This window comes from Eschrichtius robustus, chromosome 21, assembly GCF_028021215.1.
Source record: "Eschrichtius robustus isolate mEscRob2 chromosome 21, mEscRob2.pri, whole genome shotgun sequence".
Classification (NCBI taxonomy): Eukaryota; Metazoa; Chordata; class Mammalia; order Artiodactyla; family Eschrichtiidae; genus Eschrichtius; species Eschrichtius robustus.
The window spans coordinates 14,804,393-14,816,367 of NC_090844.1; the positions used below are offsets into that span (position 1 = coordinate 14,804,393).

The 11,975-nt window shown below is 42.0% G+C and overlaps 1 long non-coding RNA gene across 1 annotated transcript in view; it reads right to left on the reverse strand.

Moving 5' to 3' along the window:
- Positions 1-9,169, reverse strand: part of LOC137755973 (uncharacterized) — a 46,168-nt gene extending 36,999 nt beyond the window's left edge. The window contains exon 1 of the long non-coding RNA XR_011072138.1: positions 8,961-9,169. This is a non-coding gene — a long non-coding RNA (uncharacterized lncRNA). The remainder of the gene's footprint in view (positions 1-8,960) is intronic.
- Positions 9,170-11,975: the final 2,806 nt, after the last annotated feature.

Here is an 11,975-nt window from a genome sequence, read left to right on the forward strand (position 1 = left end):
AAAAATAAAAACAACAACAAAAATATGTTACAGATGAAGGGGCAAGGTAAAAACCTATAAGACCAAATAAATGAAGACAAAATAGGCAACCTACCTGAAAAAGAATTCAGAGTAATGATAGGAAAGATGATCAAAAATCTTGGAAACAGAATAAAGAAAATACAAGAAACATTTAACAAGGATCTAGAAGAACTAAAGAGCCAAGAAACAGTGATGAACAACACAATTACCGAAATTTAAAATACTCTAGAAGGAATCAATAATAGAATAAGTGAGGCAGAAGAACGGATAAGTGAGCTGGAAGATAAAATGGTGGAAATAACTGCCAGGGAGCAGAATAAAGAAAAAAGAATGAAAAGAATTGAGGACAGACTCAGAGACCTCTGGGACAACATTAAATGCACCAACATTCAAATTATAGGGGTCCCAGAAGAAGAAGAGAAAAAGAAAGGGTCTGAGAAAATATTTGAAGAGACTATAGTTGAAAACTTCCCTAATATGGGAAAGGAAATAATCAATCAAGTCCAGGAAGCGCAGAGAGTCCCACACAGGATAAATCCAAGGAGAAACACGCCGAGACACATTAATCAAACTATCAAAAATTAAATACAAAGAAAAAATATTAAAAGCAGCAAGGGAAAAACAACAGATAACATATAAGGGAATCCCCATAAGGTTAACAGCTGATCTTTCAGCAGAAACTCTGCAAGCCAGAAGGGAGTGGCAGGACATATTTAAAGTGATGAAAGGGAAAAACCTACAACCAAGATTAGTCTACCCAGCAAGGATCTCATTCAGATTTGATGGAGAAATTAAACCTTTACAGATAAGCAAAAGTTAAGAGAATTCAGCACCACCAAACCAGCTTTACAACAAATGCTAAAGGAACTTCTCTAGGCAGGAAACACAAGAGAAGGAAAAGACCTACAAAAACAAACCCCAAACAATTAAGAAAATGGTAATAGGAACATACATATCGATAATTACCTTAAATGTAAATGGTTAAATGCTCCAACCAAAAGACATAGACTGGCTGAATGGATACAAAAACAAAACCCGTATATGCTGCCTGCAAGACACCCACTTCAGACCTAGGGACACATACAGACTGAAAGTGAGGGGATGGAAAAAGATATTCCACGCAAATGGAAATCAAAAGAAAGCTGGAATAGCAATTCTCATATCAGACAAAATAGACTTTAAAATAAAGACTTTACAAGAGACAAAGAAGGACACTACATAATGATCAAGGGATCAATCCAAGAAGATATAACAATTGTAAATATTTATGCACTCAACATAGGAGCACCTCAATACATAAGGCAAATACTAACAGCCATAAAAGGGGAAATCGACAGTAACACAATCATAGTGGGGGACTTTAACACCCCACTTTCACCATGGACAAATCATCCAAAATGAAAATAAATAAGGAAACACAAGCTTTAAATGACACATTAAACAAGATGGACTTAATTGATATTTATAGGCCATTCCATCCAAAAACAACAGAATACACTTTGTTCTCAAGTGCTCATGGAACATTCTCCAGGATAGATCATATCTTGGGTCACAAATTAAGCCTTGGTAAATTTAAGAAACTTGAAATCGTATCAAATATCTTTTCCAACCACAACACTATGAGACTAGATATCAATTACAGGAAAAAAACTGTAAAAAGTACAAACACATGGATACAGCCACTATGGAGAACAGTGTGGAGGTTCCTTAAAAAACTAAAAATAGAACTACCATATGACCCAGCAATCCCACTACTGGGCATATACCCTGAGAAAACCATAATTTAAAAAGGGTCATGTACCACCATGTTCATTGCAGCTCTATGTACAATAGCCAGAACATGGAAGCAACCTAAGTGTCCATCGACAGATGAATGGATAAAGAAGATGTGGCACATATATACAATGGAATATTACTCAGTCATAAAAAGAAATGAAATTGAGTTATTTGTAGTGAGGTGGATGGACCTAGAGTCTGTCATACAGAGTGAAGTAAGTCAGAAAGAGAAAAACAAATACCGTATGCTAACACATATATATGGATCTAAAAAAAAAAAAATGGTTCTGAAGAACCTAGGGGCAGGACAGGAGTAAAACCTCAGACATAGAGAATGGACTTGAGGACACGGGGAGGGGGAAGGGTAAGCTGGGACGAAGTGAGAGAGTAGCATGAACATATATACACTACCAAATGTAAAACAGATAGCTAGTGGGAAGCAGCCTCACAGCACAAGAAGATCAGCTCGGTGCTTTGTGACCACCTAGAGGGGTGGAATAGGGAGGGTGGGAGGGAGACGCAAGAGGGAGGGGAAATAGGGATATACGTATACATATAGCTGATTCACTTTGCTATACAGCAGCAACTAACACACCATTGTAAAGCAATTATACTCCAATAAAGGCATTAAAAAAAAAAAAGCCTAAGATGCCTTAGCATTCTTATTTTCTTATCTCACTTCTTCCATTCTCTTCTGTTCATCTTTTCATCCTTAATACTGTACCAATAGAATAAACTTAACTGAAATGGAAGGACTGAACAATCATAACTTTTCGTAAGCATCCCAAAACTCATATTTGAATCCATGCTCTCTATCACTGTTTCAAATTACCATCCATTCTAGAAAGCCTCAAACGGTTTGAATTGCAACCGTGGTACATTTGAATAAAACCTCCCAATTACAAAAATACGAAAGTTCAAAAGCTTCAAAGATTAGAGCTCATCACAGGTCTGTCCCCCAGTTAGCTACAGGAATGCATGTTTTAGAAACTCCCTATCAAAAAACTGCTTAGCAAATGAACAAAATACAAAGTAGTATGGAAGGAGCACTTTTCCTAAGTTCTTTTTTGTAAAGCATAAGAAGTAGAATTGTTCCAGGCATGTGAATATTTTTTTAAATGAAAGGTTCTGCAGGATTCAAACTTCCCAAGTGCTGCAGCTGTTGACATCAACAAAGTGAGATGAGCTCTGGGGGAAAGCTCTGTGAATTAAACCCTGCTCCATCACTTAGGGTCGAAAGCAAAAGTCCTACTATTAAACCCTAATCCAAGGAATCAAAACAATCAGTAATGCAATGAGAATACTGCAAAGCAGATTAACGTATCATCATCAGAGCCAGCACTCCCAGAACCCAGAGATACAGGGGACAGTGGTGACTGGCAGGAAATAGGTCCTGGTGAGAAAGCAGGCTTCTCAGCTTCCCTCCTGGGGATACGACAGAGAATTCTCATACCAGCCTCACAGCACGGGGTCTTCTCATATCCTTTTAAAAAAAAATTCCATTTATTAAAAAAAAAACCAAAACAGTTCACCCATTTCTCCCAGTCCTGACCCCCCCACCTCTGGCAACCACTAATCTGTTTTCTGTATCGTGAGCTTTTTTTTGGGGGGGTGGTGGATTCACATGTATGAGAGATAAAATGCTATTTGTCTTTCTCTGTCTGACTTCTTTCACTTAGCATAATGCCTTCGAGGTCCATCCGTGTCATCGCAAATAGCGAGATCTCATTCTATTTTATGGCTGAGTAATATTCCATTGTGCATTTACACAACATCTTCTTCAGACATTAAGCTGTCAGTGGACACTTAGGTTGCTTCCATGTCTTGGCTATTGTAAACAGTGCTGCAATGAACATAGAGGTGCATATATCTTTTCAAGTTAGTGTTTTGCTTTCTTTGGGTAAACACCCAGAATTGGAATTGCTGAATCATATGGTAGTTCTATTTTTCATTTTTTGAGTAACATCCATACTGTTCTCCATAGTGGCTTCGCCAACTTACACTCGCACCAACAGTACAGGAGGGTTCCTTCTCTCCACACCCTCACCAACACTTGTTATCTCTTGTCTTTTTGATAATGGTTGTTCTGACAGGTGTGAGGTGATCTCTCATTGTGGTTTTGATTAGCATTTCCCTGATGATTAATGATGTTGAGCATCTTTTCCTGTACCTGTTGACCATCGGTATGTCTTTTTTGGAAACATGTAAATTCAGATCTCCTGTTCATTTTTTAATTGGATTGTTTGGGTTTTTGCTATTGAGTTATATGAGTTCTTTATATATTTTGGATATTAGCCCCTTATCAGATATATAATTTGCAAATATTTTCTCCCATTCCGTAGGATGCCTTTTCATTTTGTTGATGATTTCCTTTGCTGTGCAGAAGCTTTTTAGTTTGATGTAGTCCCGCTTGTTTATTTTTTTGCTGTTGGTGTACTTTTGCTTTTGGTGTCAGATTCAAAAAATCACTGCCAAGACCAGTGTCAAGGAGCTTATCGCCTGTGTTTTCTTCTAGGAGCCTCTTCTTGAAGGCAGAATTCCTTTCTGCAACCTCGTTTAAGCCAGTCAATGAAGTGAGGTTATTCAATGGACTAACTCAAATTCAATTCACATTACCAGGTGCTTATTAGCTAATAGTAAATCTATGGACTATCCCAAGCATTATAGAAAAAAGGGAACCCTCTCGGAAAGGAGCTTAACAAAATTAAAGTGTCGACTGACTACAGGTTAGAACAAAAATATTGCTTTGGACAAACCTGTAAGTACCTGGTTCCTTCCCATCCGCACCCCACCTCCTAAGAGTTTGCCTCCAAATAAAGAAGTAGGCATCTAATCATCATTTAGAGGTCTCAACATCCAGTGTCCTGTGGACGAATCGTTCCTGGGCTCCTACCCAGGATAAACCAATTTCAATTCACTGGTTGGAGAAAAAAATCAAGTTTAACTCAAGCACAAAATTAGATATTATATGAAACCATACTCTTTACTACATCAATATCTATGTTTAAAATGTAAACTTGTCAAGAGGGAAGAGATATGGGAACATATGTATATGTATAACTGATTCACTTTGTTATAAAGCAGAAACTAACACACCATTGTAAAGCAATTATACTTCAATAAAGATGTTTAAAAAAAAAAGTAAACTTGTTTAACTAGAGGGAATAACTGTCACTTTTCCAAGCAGGTATAGGAGCCGATGATTCTTTTTAATTGTACGCTAAAAACTGAAAACTATTCCCGACAACAAAATTAAAATGCTTGCCCTACCATTTGGCCAGCTTATATATTTTCTCATATTTTAACAACGTTGGGAAAAATAAATTACATGTAAAACCAAGCAATTGATACTTAACTGTTCGTTGATCTGATTTGAAAGGGCTTCTGGAGGAACTTTCTGCAACCTGTATCCTGTCTCTCTCAGTCTAATAAACCTCAGAAATTGAGAACTGTACAGTGGGTTTCCCCCCGAAAATACAGAAAATCTGACTCTGACTTCTACCCGTTAGGAACTGAAGGGGCTCCTTCTTGTTTTAGGAAAATACATCTTAGACGGGCCGGTTCAAGGAAAAGTAAACAGACGAACTTCAGTCTCTATTTTTAAAAATGACTCAAGGCCCCAGGTTTTAAGAAAAAGATTTGAACTTTTCTTGGGGAAAGCCAAGTGACAGCTCCAGGGGGCTGCGTGCTGCAAAGGTGGCCGGAAAGGGGAGAGGCTGCCGTCGGTGAAAGCTGGGCGCTGCCCGTCCAGCCTGCCAGGCCCCGGGAGGCCCTACCTGCATTCCTCAGTTTCTTGTTCCGATACACGGACAGGATGTCCACCACGATGGTGAAGATGAGGACGAGGGCGAGCCTGGAGGCCAGCCTCGAGGGGCGCGGCCGCGCGCCCTCCCCGCCGCTCGGCGCCTGCTGCGAGGCTTCGAGCAGCGCGCTGCCGTTGCCCTTGGAGGTCCCGCCCGGCGCGCCCCACGGCCGCCCCGCCATCGTGCGGGCGGGGCCGGCGCCCCGCGCTCCCCAGCGCGGGGAAATGCCGCTCCGCCGCCTTTTACGGCTCCTCCCTGCCCTCCGCGCTCCTGCTCGCCGTCCCGCCGCGGACTCGGCACCGGCAGCCCCAGCCTGGCGACCCCTGGCGTCCGCCTGGGGCGCCTTTGACTCTGCGGCAGCGCCCCCGTGCGGGGAGCCCGGACCAGCCGCCGGCGCCCTAAGGGGACCGTGAGCCTTTGTAAGGCTTCGCGTCGCACTTCAGTCCACGGAACATTCCACGGCCCGTGAAACATTCTCTCCCGTCTCGGACGTTTCACCAAGCAGAGCCAGACTGCTTGGGTTCCAGCCCTACCTCAGATTGAAGCACGTTAGCTAACCACCCTGTACCCGTTTCCTTATCTGTAAAATGGGATAAAAAAGTATCTCATCTACCTCCTAAATAATAAGAGGTGGGAAAAAATCGAGGAACTTTCTCAGGCAGGTGTTGCACCGTTCTTGAAACAGATTGTTTTCCCCAGCAGCCCTCACCTCTGCCTCACATACTGCCAAGGCCATCCGTAATTGTGATCATCTTTCCCCAAAAGCTACTTTTATTTTGAGATTTCTTGAACGCTGTCCTTACAATAAGTTCTTGCCCTCAACCCCCGTGCACGCCTCTGCCTGCTTCCCCCGCTGAACGAGAGCGAGAACGGAGGACGCTGTCGGCTTGAAATGACCGAAGATTCCGCTGGGAACGCTGAGAGCAATCATAAACTCATTTCGCTTTCAAATGTCACGGATTAAATGGATTCAAAGTAGCCTGCTGCTGCAGCTGTTCAACCCAGGCCATCGTTCTCTACCAGATTTCTTCCAGAACAGTACAGAACCTAAACACCTTTACCCACCAAATCCCCACGCTCTCCTCGCAGACATCTGCGAGGCACATACTCACTCTACAGCTTTTAAAAACAAGTTGACCATTGGAGATGCCCACGAAATCTGCAACCTCAGTATGTAACTACCAGCCACCAGGCCATGGGAGTCACTCCAAGAGTCTGAGATGTAGCAAAACAACAGCAGTCTGGAACTTTTCAATGAATCAGCTAAAGACTGGTACTTATCCAGAGATAAATACATCAATCCACCTGTACCCCAGGTTTTCCTTTTAATAGCTTTTCTGTATCCAGGCCTTAAGGGTTAATTCCTAGATTAAAATCAATTTCCTTTCATTCATTAATGTACCCGTTCAGGAAAAAAATGTACATACTTGGCTCTATGTTTAAAATATAGTCCTTACCCTCCAAATGGCAGTGAGCACTGTGGATGTATATATGAAATAAGAGAGGTGAAATGAGTCCACAAATGAGAGCACTGAGGAAGGAATTTTAGAATTAATAGATACATTAAATGAGTTGAATAATAGGATTTTAATTATTTTTAGAGAAGTTTTAGGTGGATAGCCAAATTGAGAGCAAGTACAGACATGTCCCGTATACTTCCTCTCCTCACATGCACAGCCTCCCTCACTGTCTGCACCTGGTACTTCTATTGTCATCTACGAACCTATATTGACATGTCATTATTATCCAAAGTCATAGTTTACGTTAGGGTTCACTCTTGGTGTTTTCCATTCTATTGGTTTAGACAGTTGTATAATGACACGTACCCATCATTATAATATCATACAGAGTGTTTTCACTGCCCTAAAAATCCTCTGTGCTCTGCCTATTCATCCCTCCCTCCCTTCAACCTCTAGCAGCTACTGATCTTTCTATTGTCTCTGTAGTTTTGCCTTTTCCAGAATGTCATATAGCTGGAATCATACAGTATGTAGCCCTCTCAGATTGGCTTCTTTGGCTTGGAAATCTGTTTTTAAATTGCCTCCATGCCCTTTCATTGCTTAAAAGCACATTTCTTTTTAGTGCTGAATAATATTCCATTATCTGGATGGACCATAGTGTAGTTATCCATTCACCTACTGAAGGGCATCTTTGTTGCTTACAAGTTTTGGCAATTGTGAATAAAACTGCCCAATTGTCACACAAGAATTGTACGTGTGCTTTTAGCAGTAAACTTAAAGCCAGCAGTGATACACATCATAAGTAATCATACTCTGTGATAACTTCCCTAGACAATTTTTTCCATCCTGAACATCGGGGTCAAAAATAGTTTGAAAACAAAAAATAGCTTTCCATTAGAATTCTTTAAATTTCTTACCCAATTCAGCAGTATGATCTGAAAGTTATCAAATGTTTTCCATATGATTTGTCCCTTCCCCAGAAGCAACCAACTCTAGGACAAAATTACTATCATTTTTCCTCAACAAAAATATTTCCATTCTTTATACCTTCTCTTGCCGACAACACATATCCTACTTGCTTTACACACTGAAATGCTTCCCTTATCATTTTTAGTAGCTTTAACTACATGTTATAATTTTTAACCCTTAAAAGCCTTAACCAAACCAAGAAACAAATAAACTGAACTGTTATACCAGCATTTACTTATTGGCAAACTTAAGCACATATTCCATAACCTCTAAAAGCTTACATTTTTCTCATAGCATAATTTCTCTTTAATGTGGTTGGTACAAGATGGGTATTTAATAAACCCAAACATCTTTTGAAGTTCTACTAATTAACCCAAGACCGAAGTCTAAGGCAAAGTGGGCTGTGTTTGTATTTTAAGGACATGATAAGAGTTAACTTCAAGCTTTCTCTTAGGCATATTTTTGTTCTCTTCGGGTCAGAATTTTGAAAACAGTATTTTATCAAGCTAGCTCTCTTTAACTGCATATGCAAAAAGAACCAGTTTTGGAATTTCAAAAGAGTTTAATCCTAACCATTTTTTCCAGAGTCTAAAGAATACTGTCGTCATATATTGTTAAAAAAAAAAAATTATCTTTCTTTTTCTTTAGTCATCATCTCACAGCTAAAATTTTTCTAATGAAGTTAACCTGAATTTCCCATTTTACAAAAAACAACAAAGATACCAATCACACAAATGGAATATACACTCACCCATCAGAAGACAGAACAGTCACAAATCTGAGGTAGACCCATACGGAGTCCCAAACAACTACCTCCCAGACACAAACGGTCCTCGACATCAGACACACCTCAGAACCAACTGGCACAACGCCCAAACAGTGCTTCGTGCTCAGAAGAGAAGTTAGCCTGGGTGCACACCGGTGGACTTACTCGGTCTTGGAGCGCATCAGCTTGTCCAGACGCATGTCTCCGTTCCACCAAGGAAAAGCGTACATTGGCAGCCAGTGCCCAGCAGGGGAGAAACAGGGAGGATCCCCCGAAACAAATGTTTTTGGCGGCTGCTAGGAACGTCCCCCCAAATCCCCTTCTCAGGGCCAGCGAGCCACGGGCAGCGGGCTCCCTGCAGCCGTCGTGGCGTGCTGTCATGGCCACTGCGGCGCGGCTGCGGCTGGGGGGTGGGAACCCCGGGAGCCAGATGTCGCGAGAGCGCAGCCCCGCGGTGGGCGCCAAAAACTGTGACCACAAGTGGGGTCTCGCTGCCCACTGCGCAAAAGCCAATAAAGAGGCAAGGCTGATGGGAAGGAAAGTCCGCTTTATCTCAGAGGCCAGCAACCTGGCCGGCAAACTCCCGTCCGAAGGCCAGCTCCCCGCACTGGCAATTGGGGCAAGAGTTTATCTAGACGGAGGGAGGCGCTACGTGCAGAAACAGCGCAGGCGGCTCTCACAGTCGTCTTGAAACTGGTCCTTGGTGGTCTGACCAGCGCCATCTTGTTTTAAGTATAATTTAGGCTTCAGTTCCAGCTCAGTCCCAGGATTGGTTCGTTCCCCTTTCTCTGAGGCCGGCTCTCGGAATTGTGGCAGCTTACGTCACGGCTACAGCCCGGTCATCATGGAGTTAACTACTTCCACCTGGTGGGCGTTTCAGTATCTCGAAAACAGCTCAAAGAATAGAGTTCCTTGAGGAGGAGCTAAAGGTCCTTGACTTTGCTTAATGTCTAAAGCATTATTATTTTGTCTTGTTGGACTGTTTTCCTTTGTTTCTGCATTTTCTCACTGAAATCTGATTAAACTTATTGTTGGCTAAAGTTTTTCCATGGACGAAAGGTGGGCTGAGGACCTGGTGGGGGCGGGGGCTGAAGGACCGACCATAGGGTCCTGCTCTGTTTCAACATCAATTTGAGTATCAACTAATGTACTTGAATACAGTGACAAAGGGGAGTGCAAACACGTACACACACACACACGCACACACACACGCAAAAATCCCCATGGCCGATAGTCATCAAGAATTTTCCTACAGCTTAAAGCAACAGACACTTGTCAAGGATTCAGTCAGCTTGGTCTTCCTCATTGTAATATTGAATACAAGCCAATACAAGCCCTGAGTTCTGCTCTAGCAAGGCTAAGACCTCATCTTAAACCCATCCTTAGAGATTTCAGTCCATTTGATCCAAGTAGGAATCATGTTTCTCCAGGGGGGGCTCCACCAGCTTGTATCGGGCCCCGGGCCTACATTCCAAGAGTGATTTCATGGTAATATTTACCAAGCACTTCTGAAATTTTTCATTAAGTCAGAACCTTAACAACTCAGGAAGTACGTTTGTGTAAATAAGAGGTTTGACCACACACAGATGAAACAGCAGTGTGTGGGTGCGTGTGTGTGTGCGTGTGTGTGTGTGTGCGTGTGTGTGTGTGTGTGTGTGTGTTCTGGGGAAGGACACTCGTTGAATGGGGCTCACCACATGCAAACGCTATAACAGGTTACAATGCTTTCACAGTGACACAGGCAGAGTTCCCGAGTAAACCATTTCCCTTCCCACCTCTTTGGCTGCGTTAACGTTCCAAGCCAGGGCTGCATCAGCCTTGTCCCCATTATACATGTTGACAGAGGATAAGTGGTTTCACTCTGTGTTCATATCTCCTTTTGTGAAGGAATCAGAGCATCCGAAACCCACGAGGGGAGAAGTTGTGTTTGTAATTACATCTAATTGCAAATTACTTACAAATATCCCCGTGCCCCATCATGGTTACTGCCGAGGTCCTCCAGATACACAGGACTGAATCAGAATCGCGCTGCTTGAATTTCAAGTTAACATATAGAAAACTCCTAAGTCATGGGGAGACGGTTCTGATTTTGATCTACTCTCTGTTACTCCAAGCATATAACTATTATTTCAGCATTAACATATACTAGAGCTTCTTAGGAGTGGGGAGAAAAGAGCGCTAAAGCATCACAGTTCAGTTTTTATTACATATGTTACTTCCTAGCATGCAACCCTGGACCACCCTGAAATATTTGTTTCTCGGTCAAAGGCCATGACAGCTCGTAAGCAAGCTTTGTTCATTTTTATGTGCAAAGGGTAGAGATTAAATTAATATATGTTAATGAAACCCACAAGATAAATTGAGCTGAGTGAATCAAAGAATGAATGGATGTATGAATGAATGAATGAATGAATGAATAAACCAGACAAGGGGCAGAGTGAGAAGGGGCACCTGAGCCTCGAGAGCACCAGTACTTGGGCCAAGATTAAATGGAGAGTATTATTTTTATTTTGTTAAATGAAGCAGGTGGGAGAATGAGAGGGCGCAGGCTAGGCGGCTGTGAACTTGACCCTGAACATTCTCATCTTATTCTTCCTGAAGAGAAGGGACTTGATCGTGTTCATTCTTCACCGAATGGCAAACATAATGCTTCTGGCATTCACTGACTGGAGTAGGTACTCAGAAATAACTTTTGGCTAATGAACAGCAAAAGTGGCATCTTGAGACTTCATTGCACCCACATCCTATAGAATCTCCAGGGTTCAATGCACTGAGTTGGTGGAAAACAACAAGGATTCAAATGACCAAAGCTCTTCTGCGTTAGTCAATCAGTCCAATGATCTAAACTAGTGATTCAGGAAACTTCTTTGAATTATAGCATATCCCGTAAGGGCATGTTTAAAAATGTAAGAGATACATTTTAAAAATAATAAGCTATTAAAATGCATATTTGAAAATTGGGGTGGGAGTGAGGGAGGAAACAGTAACAACCATAATAAAGCATCTATTGAACATCTATTTTGTGCCAAAACTGCTGGCATGAGGGGCTTTGCCCTTTTGCTGTTGGATTCACTTCCGGAGATGCTGTTCAGAAAGGTGGTCTGTGGGAAGAAGATTTGAGGCCAGAGTAAGGGCTTTGAACTTTAGCCTTAACACTGACCTCCGGAAAGTTACCTTGTC